This window comes from Callorhinchus milii, unplaced genomic scaffold (assembly GCF_018977255.1).
Source record: "Callorhinchus milii isolate IMCB2004 unplaced genomic scaffold, IMCB_Cmil_1.0 Scaffold3, whole genome shotgun sequence".
Classification (NCBI taxonomy): Eukaryota; Metazoa; Chordata; class Chondrichthyes; order Chimaeriformes; family Callorhinchidae; genus Callorhinchus; species Callorhinchus milii.
In genome coordinates, this window is record NW_024704744.1 from 79,287,109 (window position 1) to 79,299,492 (window position 12,384).

General features: G+C 41.3%; 1 protein-coding gene across 2 annotated transcripts in view; it reads right to left on the reverse strand.

Moving 5' to 3' along the window:
• The window catches only part of macrod2 (mono-ADP ribosylhydrolase 2), a 608,721-nt gene that overhangs the window by 137,380 nt on the left and 458,957 nt on the right, over nt 1-12,384 (reverse strand). The gene's annotated exons all lie outside the window — the stretch shown is intronic.

The window sequence follows — 12,384 nt, forward strand, 5'->3', positions numbered from 1 at the left end:
GGATTATTACCCCCGGAAAAACGATCCACCAATCGACTACCAACTGGGTTCCTACTTACTGCTAGGTAAACAGAGGCGTGTGGAGTAAGGAAACTACCTAAGGTTTTGCCCCACACAAGAATCAAACCTCTCACTCACGAGGCGAGCACACTAACCACTGCCCTACATGACTCCACAAGTCCTGTATGCACACAGAGATATGCACACACTGCCATTGAAATACAAATGGACATGGGCTAAAAATTGAATTAAAGAACTTGGATGGAAAAAATATATCCTGAACACAATCTTATGAGAACTGTGTAGCTTGTTGTTCTATACAGGGGAAGGCCTCATTTGCAGTTTCATCGGGTTACCGAGCTGTAATTTGCAAAGATAATCTAATACTAAAATTGTTAAAAACATTAAATTAGATTTACATCAATATACCTGACAGTTCTGCACTAAAGAGCATTCTAATGTGATTACAAGAAAACGTTTCAGAAAAGTGCTTTTGCTCCATAGCGTTTTATTAAAACAAGCAAAATGGATTAGGCGATTGGGATAATGACTAGGTGTTAAAGTTGAAAGTGGGGGAATCCAAGCTCATCTTCCCTCAATACCACCGACCTTCTATCTCTATCCAACAACAATAATAAAATTAAATTTCATGGCGGGAGGACGTCCCAAGGCGCTGAACAGTCGGGGATCAGAAACCGAGCGTGGGGGCGCAGGGTTGGGATGAGGGAGGGCAGAGAGGTAGGAGGGTGGCTGAAGGCACGGTCGAAAAGGAGGGTCTTGAGTCGTGCCTTGAAGGAGGCAAGGGAGGGAGTGAGGCGAAAGGATTGTGGGATGAAGTTGCAAAAGGTGGGGGCAGAGAGGCTGAAAGCCCGGCCGCTGATGGGACGTTAAACCGAGGTCCTGTATGCCTGATCAGGTGGACATTCAAGACCCACAGCACTATTCGAAAACGCAAGGGAGTTTCTCTATGCCAACAAACCCCCAGATAAAATCAGTCATTCACTTCAAGGTGGATAGGAAGTCATTGCTGTGTGCAAATTGGATTCGCCTACAAAATATACAGTCACTACAGGTTGCAGGAAATCCATTGAAGAGCTTTAAGATGTCCTGATGTGAAAGGCGTCATATCAAATGTTGTCTGTGGGGAGGTGCCACTAAGAGGGCAACGGAAACATAGGAGAGTTAGTCATCATCAGACAACTCTTATCCGGCTTCTTGCACCCAGTTTCTGAACCCTACTGAGGGAGACATGAAAACAGGTCTCTGAACAACAGGAGACACGTGACTTTGCAGTCCAGATGTGTGTGTGTGTGTGCGTGTGAATTTAAAGAGAAAAATACAATATATAAAAATGATTATTGAAAAAGCCTTGATATCTGTTAGCCTACCTGTCCCCCATAACAAAGTCCTAAGGAAATTTCTTTTGCCTCATTCCTAGTCAATTTTTACACTGATATCATCATCTGTTTAAAGTAAAATACCAGCAGGCTTGCATTCCTGAACAATCACTCAAGGCTTTGTCTGCTCAGTTTTGCCCTACAAACACATGACTCAGATTCTACGAATTGTGTAAGACAGCTTCATCTTTGTTTCAGCTTTATCAGTTCCTCAAACTAAACTGTCTGTGAGGATGATGGTTGAATCAGCCTTTGGGGACAGCACTTCAGCTGCACCAAGAACAGCATACAGTAGCTATCTACTTGTTGAAACTCCAAGAGGCTTAATTTCTTTTCTTTATTCTTTTAGACATATCGTCTGCAATAAAACTTGAAGTATAACTTGTGTAATCACCTAAGTTGTACATTTCCATGACTGTATACACACAGCGCACATATACTTACACACGCACACACACACTGCACATAAAACGGAGCGCACACACACTACATTTACATTGGTATCCAGATTCGAATAGCTATCACCACCTTGGCTCAATAACTCAATCAGCGAAAATAAATTGAAGCAGCCTTGTTTATATTCCCCCGCTGCTGACAAAGGGCTGATAAGGTTTAACAAGTGTATCTTTTGAGAGAACTCCCCACCCTCCTCCATACCATGGTTGCTTGACAGGCAAGACATCAGAGTGACACATAATCAGATTACAAACTTGCTGTCTACGATAATTTCCAACCACCCATCTTTCTGTTAAAGAAAGAACCTATATTTGTGTAGCTCTTCATCACATCAGATATCTGAAAGAGCTTCACTGGTAATTCCTGTCAAGTGTAGTGACTGTTTTACTGTTTAGTGACTCCGAACCTCCACAAAGAAAGAAGAAAAACTCAGCATTGCAACATTAGATGAGCTCTGTATTCCATCTTAGTATTGCTGAAAAAGATGGGGTAAATGTCAATTTGGTATTGTAACATGTTTGCGGTCTAATTTAGTACGATATAAACTATTTCTGACACTAGAAAGAAGTATTTCTGGCACAACTCCGAGACTGAAGTGTTCAGGAACTATATAACCCTAGGCTTTGTTGAGCACATTTGGTTGGTGTATCAAGAATGTGTTCCAAGGTATACTCTAGAGGACAGCAAGTCAATACTTTCATTACTTGCAATGTCTACACAGTACTGTGCGAGCAGAGGATGCCTACATCGGAATTTATGAATGCATCCCAAAATGCAGGTGCGCTGAACAAAAGACAACAGGTTACAGGGAATGCAATTTACCTGTACAACCCATTTGTGAACCTGGCAATGAATCAGTGACTGTCTAGGTTGTGCAAAGTAAAGGCTTTGCTGGAGCAGTCAATAAAGCATTAGTCATGTGCTTAATCGTAGTGTTAATATTCTAATTTTCTATTCAGCATCTTGAAAAATAGTCTGAAATCGTCCCTAAACAATAACAATGGGGTTGAAATTTAAGATTGTACAATACAAAAACCTCAATTCATACAAACGAAAGGCAAATTATTTAAAGATAAATGTAACTCTGGTCACCTTTGCAATTTGCTCCGCGAGCTACAAAATGGGATTTCATTTCATTGTACAGAAAGCTCTGATGGAGAATAAAAGCCTTTGCACAATGCGGCCGCACAATGTGGATGCAGTCAATCTCCCCCCACTCGCACGTCTTTCGTAAGCTATTAAAAAGTTTCTTAGAACTAGATGTACAGATTTTATTTAAAAAAAACTCAAGGCAACTATGATAAATCTTGTTGTCAACATACACTACTTAACATAACATTTTTGTGCATGAGTAACCGCGGTAAATCCCGGATTCGTGGCACAAAGTTGAAAGACTTTTAATTGCTCCTCTTATGCTTGGATGCTACATTCGCATGCAATTAATCAAAGGCCAATTAAGTAATAAATTTATTTTTCCTTTTTAATTAAATAAATTGGATCTTTTGGTAAAGATCAGCCTTGGCAAGGTTGATGCAGATTTTAATCATTACAGCACACATTAGTTGGTGCACATCGAACTTATCTGAAAATGACTGGCACAATACCCAAATAGTGGTTCAGATCAGGTACACAGGTTGCATTGTGCCACCATGGAGCTTAAAACTGTTTGTCAAGGGCACAGGAGGTGAACTTGTCGCTGTCTGGGCTTCTCAATTCTTTGAATGTAACTTATTCCTCAACATGCGCTGGCAGTAAAACTGAGTGTGGTGTGTGATGTGATAATTATCACTGGTAAGAATTAGTGCTGATTATTACATAACCATTGCCTCAATGGGCTGGGTCAGTCATCCAAATCATCGGTTATTAAACGGAGAATGGCCATTTAAGAGCTATCCTCACCGACTTCCAACCTTGCTGAGGCTTTCTGCACCATAATAATATTAATCCCTTGCGGTTGATATAGCTCCTTATCACATCGTTGAGACATCTTAAAGCGCTTCATAGTTTGTAAAGTGTATTAATTGTGTATTATTGGGCAAAATGCACACAGCAGTGTCCCACAAACAGTCATGGAGTGAATGACCAAATTTTTTGTGTGTGTGTGGTGGGGTATTATTCCTCCAGAAAGCGATTTGTCAATCGACTAACAACCGGGTTCCTATTTATTGCTAGGTAAACAGAGGCGTGCGGAGTAAGGAAACCTGCCCAAGGTTTCAAGGCTTTACTCTGTAAAGCATTTCAAGATGTTATCTTATGTGAAAGAAGCTGCATAAGTACAAGTTGTTGTTTTAATCTATAAATGTGTTTGGCAGGATAACATTTCCAAACAGGATCTCAGGGTACAAACAGGGTATTTGGGTACAAATAGGGTATTCGGGTACAAACAAGGTATCAGGGTACAAACAGGGTATCAGATAGTATGTTGAGCTGGAACCTCAGTCCTGCCATCACCAAGAGGACCTACATAGGAACAGGAGTAGGACATTCAGCCCCTTCCAGTCTGTTACACCATTCTATGAGATCATGGCTGATCTATACCTCAACTCCAATTATCCGCTCCAGCCCCATATCCTTTGATACCTTTACCTAACAAATATCTATCCATCTCCTTCTTGAAAATTTGAATGGATCCAGCATCACAGTCTTTTTTTTATTTTAAAAACCTCATTGGATCACTCCTCAATCTTCTAAACTCAAGGGAATACAGACCATGTTTATGCAATCTCAGAATTTAATCCTTTAAACCCTGGTATCATTCTGGTTTGAGGAGTGATGTGATTTATGCCTATGTAGGATACAAACAAATATTGCTTTTCCAGGCTTGTTCCACTTCTCCACACTGCCAGGAGTGAAGGAACTTCATTGTACTCAATGTAAGTGCAGACTGCATCTCATAAGAGCCTCTCTTATGCTGAATAAGACTTGCAGCTCCACACTAGCCCCAGTTCCTATTGATAGAGACAGCCTGCTTACACACTGAAGGAGAATCATCTGTCAAAATTAATTATCTAAACAATCCGAGTCAAAGGGAGAGCCTGAAATAGGAGAAGAGAGCTTTCTATGTGCTGAGGATAAACTAGAATAAAGCAAGGACGACAATAATAAAAGTTGGTAATCTAATTCTGACTCTCATTCATCTAGACCCTCCATATACATCGCAGATTATGCAAAGTTGGCTCATATTAATCACAATGATCTAAATAAAATAAAAATACAGTGGTCTACGTTAGTGAATTTTGCGTCAAAGGAGTACTGTCTTTGGAAATTAAATCTATGCTGGTCGAATAGCCCACCAAGACTCACTGTCGAGGCTTTCAGATGAATAATGGACACTTGGCTGGGGTATTTGAGAGCTCCTGGTGCCTGTAGAACTGTCAAAGGCAAAAGGAGTTAAGGAATAAGAATTATTCTAAGTCGTTGACTAGTGTGACTTGCTTGATGGCCAGAGCTTGTGCAAAATGAACGTCCATTTCAGACACCACGCAAACTGTAAATATTTGAAGGTACCACAAATAAAGAATGGATGTGTAGGCACAACAACAACTTTCACATAGCGCCCTTTGCGTAGGAAACGCGTCGAAGCACTTCGCAGTGCCAGGGTTAGACACTGAGCAAGGGAAGAGGGAAGGGTAGGATTGTCAATACGCTTAAAAATGGGTTAGGTTCTCCAAATTCAAGCCGGCACAGGGATAGAGCACTCTCCCCTCTGAATCAGAAGATTTGTGGGTTGAAGCCCATGTTGGGATTTCGAATCACACAGTCTAAAATGCCACTTCAATGCAGTGCTGACAATGTGTTGCATTGCCGGAGGTACCGTCCTTCGGATAAGACGTTAAACTGAGGTCCAATCTCTGCCTGTTCAGGTGGATGTTAAAGATCCCATGGCACTATTCGAAAAGAGAAGCAAGTGAGTTTCTCCCGGTGTCCTGGCTAACAATCCCCCAAATAAAATTTGTCATTTATTCCATGGCTGTTTGAGGGACGTTGCTGTGCTCATCTGACTGCCACATTTCGCCCACAAAACTCACAGCCAAATCACTTTACAGAATATCCTATGAAGCGCTTTGAAATGTCTCAACCACATGATAAGGCGTTATATCAAATGGTACAATTATTATTAGTAGTAGTTTTAAATTGCCAGTTGCTACACCCAAAACAACAGCAGTCAATTAGTCATGGCCGGTGTGTTATTGAAAAAGCCCACCAGTGATCAGCTTTTATCCCACTTCAATCTTCTACGATTTGTCTTTTGGAAAGTTTGGTGCAAGTCAATATCTCTTTGAAGTCTTGCTTTGAAGAAAGGCAACAAAGACATTATTGCTGATTTTTTCGGCCCCGGAATGAATTTGCAAACTATTAGGTGCAGAGCCCGCCTGTGCTGAGGTTGTTTTTATTCCTAAACTGAGGTAAGCCTTTTGAAGTACGATAATGTGTTCTGGTGTGGAAAAGCAGATAATGATTGACAGTGTCAAAACAAAGAGAGTTCTGAGATGACAAGAAAAAAAAATCAATTACAAAACGGAAAATTCTAGCATCAAAACTTTTCTTTATCAGAACAGTAGCGAGATTGAACAGTGGGCCCTCATGCCTGTTCTGAGGGTTCAGGTCAACTTAGATATCTCATTGCATTATTTCAAAGATCAAGGAGTTGTTCATCATCCTGACCAATATTCTTTCCTCACTCAAATTCTAGTCTCACTGCCTATTCATCTCATTGCTTCTCATTTGGGAGTTAGTTCAATCCACGACTGTTTGTGGGATACTGCTGTGGGCAATTCACATTGCAGTATATTCTGTGAAGCGTTTTGAGATGTCTCGAAGACGTGATAAGGCCCTATACCGAAAGCAAGGCTTATTACTATTATTAGTGATGCTAATTAGCTATGGTGCTGGTCTATATAACAGTCACTTGGGAGACCTTCTGTGCTGCAGCCGACATCATAAACACTTGGCCAACCAGTGGGACATAGTGGTGGGTGTCCCCAAGTACAGAATCGTGGTTCTGCACAGCTAAAGAGAAGACATTAAGGATATTATCGGAAGAAACAAGAGGCATCAGTACCAATTGTTGCTCCATTGCATACCCGGGGAAATTTCCTTGTGTAGGTGTCATACATATGCGGAAGCCTCAGTCTGGCTTGGACACTCTTAAGCATAGAGATGGGTTTCCACAAAATAAAACAGTCACTGCACTTCATTATATGAAGCAACTTAACCTGCAATGTTAAAAGGTGCTATTTCACCCACAAAATATACAGTCAATTTACTTTACAGTATATTCTGTGAAGAGCTTTGGGACGTCTCACCGATGTGATAAGGTGCTATATCAAATGCAAGGATTATTAATATCGTTATTATCACATATCAAACGTAAGCATTATTATTATTGTACAATACAAATGTGTCGTCAAATTTGAGTAAATTAAAGAGATATGTGAAAAGAAACTAATTTACAACTAAGAGAGATGGAGTAGCATAGAAACGGGACAATCAGATGCACTTTCAAATTCTTTCAGCGCCGAGCAAGGGAGAGGGAAGAGGGAGGTACTCACAGGCATGGTCAACGAAGTTGGTTGTGAGGTGGGATTTAATGGCAGAGAGGGGTAAGGCACAGGGGTAGAAGGAGCGAATCTAGAGGTTGGGGGGGGTAGCGGCTGAAGGTTTCGGCCACTGATTGTCGTGCGGATTGGGCTGGGGCTATACCGCAAGCTCAATTTAGCTGAGTTGAGGGGACAAGCAGAGAAGCGGGTTGGAGAAGATCACAGAGATAGGGAGGTTCTGAGGAATGAAGGGATTTATAGGTGAGGACCTTGAAATAGAAAATAAAGAAGCCCAATGGTACAGCCATATAAAGAATCAATCAGCTTTTGAACAGAACATGTTTGGCTGATCCCCAGTGTTAGAAGCTGATCCTCAGTACTAGAGGGATGAGCTATGAGGAACCATAGTAAGTTAGGGCTCTTCAGCCTTGAAAAAAATAAATCTGAGAGGGAACCTTATAGATTTATATATAAGCTGCTTAATGGGAATGAGAAACTAAACTGGGAAGAGCACTGTTAGATACACCAAGGTAGCAGGATAAAGGTTTACTGATTCAGGGTTGTGAAAGGTAATTTTAGGACAGATACCAGGAAGTATTTCATACCAGTACTCACCAGGTTCCACTGACTCGCTATAACAGAACTGATTAATTTCAAGATCCACTCAATCATCTACAAATCCCTTCACGCCCTGGCACCTCTATACCTTTCTGACCTGCTTTTTCCCATTCCACTACCTGCTGTCTCCGCTAGGCTGGCTCTGGCCTCCTGCTCGTCCTTCATCATCTCCGCTCCCCCCATCAGCTGCTGCTCTTTCAGCCACTACGTCCCAAAGTTTGGGAACTCTCTCCCTCAATCCCTCCACCTTGCCGGCTCCTTCCCCTCTTTTAGATCACGATTGAAGATCTTCATCTTCAACCGTGCTTACAGCCACCGCCTCCCTCTTCCCAGCTCGATATCAGGCTCCGCTACCGGTAAGCGCTTGAAGATCCTGCCCCACATGAAGGGCGTTATATAAATGCAAGGTTTTGTTGTTGTTTATACAGAAGTTAACCAACAGCTGGAACGGATTACCAGGAAAGATGGCTGAAGCAAGGAAACTGGCCTTCTTTAAGAAAGTACTTGATACTGTAAATGGAAGAGATCGAACAAGCCCTCGTGCCTTTGTCATCTTGTGAGGAATCAGTTTGCTATGTTAATATCACCTCAGATTTGTGAGTAAGTAGACTTGTAGTTAGGTTTGCTAACTACAACGTGCTAGCCAATTGCGCCTAGCAGTGTCCCACAGATAGTCGTGGATTGAGTGATCAAATAATTTTTTTATAAAAAAGGGATTACAAACCCTGGAAAGTGATCTGCCAATAAATTGTCCCCCTACTTTCTGCTCGGTGAACAGAGAAGTGTGGAGTAAGGAAACTTGCCTAAGGTTTTACCAACTCTGAAACACAGCACATCCAACCTTGTTCAACAACGCAGTCAGGAAGTTCCTACTTTGCCAGGATAAGATAAGAGAACTCTGTGAAGTTGCCCAAATTTGCGGCAACGTCACTGGCCTCCCATCAAGCTACACAACCAATCTTACTTGTCAAGCAGTGTGTAGAAGCCAAAGAAATGAGAAAGTATCTGCTACAGATTTTACTCCAGATGGTTTTAAATGAGTAAACTTGAAAGAAATACTTTATAAACTAGTTATGCAAAAAAGGTGCTTTTCTGGCACAACAGCAAGTGGAGTCAAGCACTTCAAAAGGAAAAATGAGTGACGCAGCCCGATCAGATTTTACAAACTGTAAAATGAAACAAAGGCCTGTAAATCAGACTGCTGGCACAATCTCTTATACCAGAACCATTTACGTGAAAGCTGGTGATTAAAATGTACTGGAGTTAATACTCAATCAAAATTAAACACAGCCATCTAAATTGCTATGGATTTGCATAAGTCAAATGAATGTAAATGGAAGATACATGCACCCTTTCTACTGCAGGATTAACTTGGAATTGAACCTATTTTTGAACTGTAGAAATTGGCATCAACATTTGATCTACATCAACAACAACTTGGATTTATATAGCGTCCTCCACGCCAGATGGTGTCTCAGAGCGCTTCACAGTAATGGATCCCGGGGCCGAGCCAGGGGGAGGGGGAGGAAGGTGACCAAAGGCGCGGTCGAAACGAAAGGTCTTCAGCAGAGACCTGAAAATAGGAAGAGAGGGGACGAGGCGAAGGGAGTGAGGAAGGGAGTTCCAGAACCTCGGAGTGCAGTGGCGGAAGTCACGGCCGCCGAGGGTGGAGCGGAAGACTCACGGGACAAGGAGGAGGCCAGACCCGGTAGTTCAAGTGTCTATTATTGTCAACGTGTGGATGTGTGTGTTTGAAATGATATAAGATATATATAAAAATTACATTAATTCCTACCTACTCTTTTGGTAATCTCAGGTAAAATGTGCTGTTAATAAAATGATTGGTGTAACAAAATTCCTATCAAGCTTTTGTCAGTGTCAGCTAGGTTACCCATTGACTAGTTACTCTGTGAGGAGCACTGCTGTGATGAAATAAAGTTATGATGTACACTCGGTCAGAGAAGAGTTTGTCCCGGGCCAATAATCCTCCATATAAAACTGTTCATTCACTTCATGGCTCTTTGTAGGACACTGTAGTGTGCAAATTGGCTGCTGCAAATACACAGTTAGTACTTTAGAAAAAGAATCCTGCTGTGCAAACACATTTTGCACGCGCATTTTACTTGTTTTCTCTGTTGTATAAGTTAACACTTGTCAATGCACTTTACATGAATTCCTGTGAAGTGCTTTGAGATCTTTCCATAACGTGATAAGGGACTATAATCAAAAGGGAGGATTATTGTCATTATATTGTTTTTACTGTAAACACAAGGGGGGTCTATTTAGAAACATGTACAAACAATGTGTAAATGCATGTGCACAGAGGCAATTACATTTGGCCTTATGTGATTAACAACCAATGAAGAGGGAATCATTGTTAATCCTATAATTAAGGGCACCTTAATTTCCTCTCTACACTTAATATGCCTAATAATAGTAAGAATATTAATGATAATGGTATAGCGCCTTTCAAGTCAGGAAGTCATCTTAAAGAACTCACAAAATTTACTGTAGAGTGTTGTATACTTTAAGGACAGGCCTTTTCAGATCAATTTGAACACGTAATACACCAGCCTACAGAGGGATCCTGGTGAATGAATGCATCAATGCTAATGTTCTTGGCCAATCCTTTGCCGTAACCTTTGTAATGTTATGAAACAGCTCATTTCACTCTCAGCTTTTCAATACAAATTAAGAGTGTTAACTGCCACTCGGTGGTTGCTAACTGAAGTCAGTTAGCGGAGCTGTTACATTTTGCTGTGACCGGGCCTGAATTCTCATCCAGTGACAGCAATGTTGCTTCTTGTGATATCCATATTATATATATAATATACCGTATATATTTACATATATACAGCCAATTCACTTTACAGCATATTCTGTGAAACTCTTTGAGACATCTCAACGACATCTCATCTCAATGTGATAAAGCGCTTTATTATTATTATTATTACTACGAGTAGCATGAGGTACCAGTTAGGGTCACTGGACTGGGAGCCTGAAAAAGATGCAAATAACCACCATTTTGACCACACAGAATTCAGGCTGATGATGGTTTGGACAAATTTCGGGCTTTGCTTTGTTACGTTAGCTGCTGCTGCCTGGTTACATGCAGGAATTAATGCAGAGGGTGGCCTTTATGGTGCACAAGCAATTAACTCATGTACATTCACTAAATTATTAATCTTTTTTCCCCCTACAAAGTCCTAATGAAGAAAATCCCTATAAAATTCTCATCCATTATGTATAAAACTGTCATGACCTACAATCAGAGACTATTAGAAATGCATAGTTTCACAAAATAAACTAGTAGCTTTTGCTTGTAACAGTACAACATGTACTGGCGATGAATCAGAAGGGTACTTATTGCTTGTCTACTGAATGGGATTCTATCTCAATCCAGCCAGAGTTGAATTTGGACAATAAAAAGCTGCTTCAACTGAAAAAAAAACGACTGAATACATTAGAACGCAGGGAATTAACGTACTAACTAGCTTTTAGGGCATAATAGTTGATAAAATACTGTGACAGTGTTTGTGCTGCTTCTGCAGGCAACACATTCAATTCACTGAAGAGCAATTTTTTGCACCTGCTTTGAATACAACTGAAGCTTACATTACATTTTATGGAGTATAAAGTGGGTTGATTGGCACAAGCGGTCCTGAGTGTTGAAGACTTTGATTGTGGTGGGAACCCTGGCAAGTGGAGTCGGCTTGGAGAGGATCTACTATTCCCCTGGGCTAAGGGGGACTTTCACCAAAGAGCTCGATCCGAGAAGCGTCATACTGAATACAGCCGGTTCTCATATATGTGCGCGACACAGAGGTGAGGCTTCTATTCAACCAAAAATATGGTACCCACTTGCTCTCAAAACATGGAACCCGAGCGCAAACCTCAGATTGCAGCTGAGTTTGCACAATTCACAATTCTTGTTAAGCAATAACATAAATTAGTTCCCCTTTCACTTGCTTATTTGCTTTATTTCATTCAAACCTTCGCTCAGCCTGCTTCACTGAAGTTCCCAACCTATTCTCTCGCACAATCGGTGGACGGGCATTCATACTCTCTGCCCTGCTCTCTGGAACTCCATTGAAGAGTCGTCCATCGCCTTGCCCTCCCTCTAATGCCTTTAAAATCGACTTTAAAACCTTTTGAACCACGCCTTCGGCCATCTTGCTCCCCTCCCCTCCTTAGCTGCCCCCCTGCCCCAGTTCGAGCTCTCAGTCAGTTATGTGAAGAATTTTGCAACATCCTTTGAGACATCCATGTCTGCATGGTGCTGAATAATAAGATAAAGCGACAACTATTTAGCTATATCTATTCAGATACAGCACAAACAGACCGTGAATACTCACTCTATACTTCGTACACAA